The 871-nt window shown below is 46.6% G+C and overlaps 1 non-coding gene across 1 annotated transcript; it reads left to right on the top strand.

Annotated features, from left to right (window-relative positions):
- The first annotated feature begins 431 nt into the window (after nucleotides 1-431).
- Nucleotides 432-504, top strand: TRNAE-UUC (transfer RNA glutamic acid (anticodon UUC)). Its single transcript has one exon. It is a non-coding gene; the product is annotated as a tRNA-Glu (tRNA).
- The last annotated feature ends 367 nt before the right edge of the window (nucleotides 505-871 follow it).

Here is an 871-nt window from a genome sequence, read left to right as displayed (position 1 = left end):
TCAATGGACATAAGTTTGAGCAAGCTCTGGGAGATAGTGAAAGACAGGGAAGCCCGGCATGGTGCAGTCCATGGTGCCCCAAAGAGTCGAACACGACTGAGCAGCTGAACAACAACAAAACAAGTTATCACATTTGTTTCTATCTCACCTGAAGATCACAGTAGTGAGGGGGTCAGAGTGGCAGTGCTCCATGAGGTTCTCAGAAGCCTGGGGTCTGTCTGCCAGCTGTGCCATCATCCTCTCATATTATGGCATGTGGGAAAAGGAAAGAGGAATCAGGGGCAAGCAGCTTTTAGTTAAGAGCTTGAACTAGAACTTACACATAATCACTTCTGTTTACACTCTAATGGCTAACTGCTAGAGAGACTGTCATCTCTAGTAGGAAAGAAGAAGACAATGGACATCAAGCATAAAATGACAATGAGGGGAAGTCCCCAATGGTCCAGTGGTTAAGACTCTGTGCTTTCATTGCTGAGGGCCTGGGTTCAATCCCTGGTTGGGGAACTAAGATTCCATAAGCACATGGTGCAGCCAGAAAAAAAAAAGACAATGAACCCTGAGAGATGGAAAACAAGTGAACAGAGTGCTCTGGTTCTTCCAGTTGTCCCAGTTCACTGCCTGGAGAAAATGTCCAAGGCTCAACACAGGAAGAAAAGAACTCAGGTGAACCCAGAGGCCTACCAGAATTGAAGAGACAGAGGTGGGAGTCTGGGGAAGCCAGGCTGCTAGAGTTCATCAGGCAGAGAACTAGAGAGGAGGGAGATACACAGGGAGAATGCCAGAGATCTACAGAATGACCACCTTGAATATTCAGTTGATTGGTAATCAGTGCATGCATGTGGCTGGGGAAAGAACCATTGAAAGAATTAGA

Source organism: Bos mutus, chromosome 2 (assembly GCF_027580195.1).
Source record: "Bos mutus isolate GX-2022 chromosome 2, NWIPB_WYAK_1.1, whole genome shotgun sequence".
Taxonomy (NCBI): Eukaryota; Metazoa; Chordata; class Mammalia; order Artiodactyla; family Bovidae; genus Bos; species Bos mutus.
The sequence above is the reverse complement of the archived record's forward strand: the minus strand, read 5'-3'. Positions and strand labels throughout refer to the sequence as shown.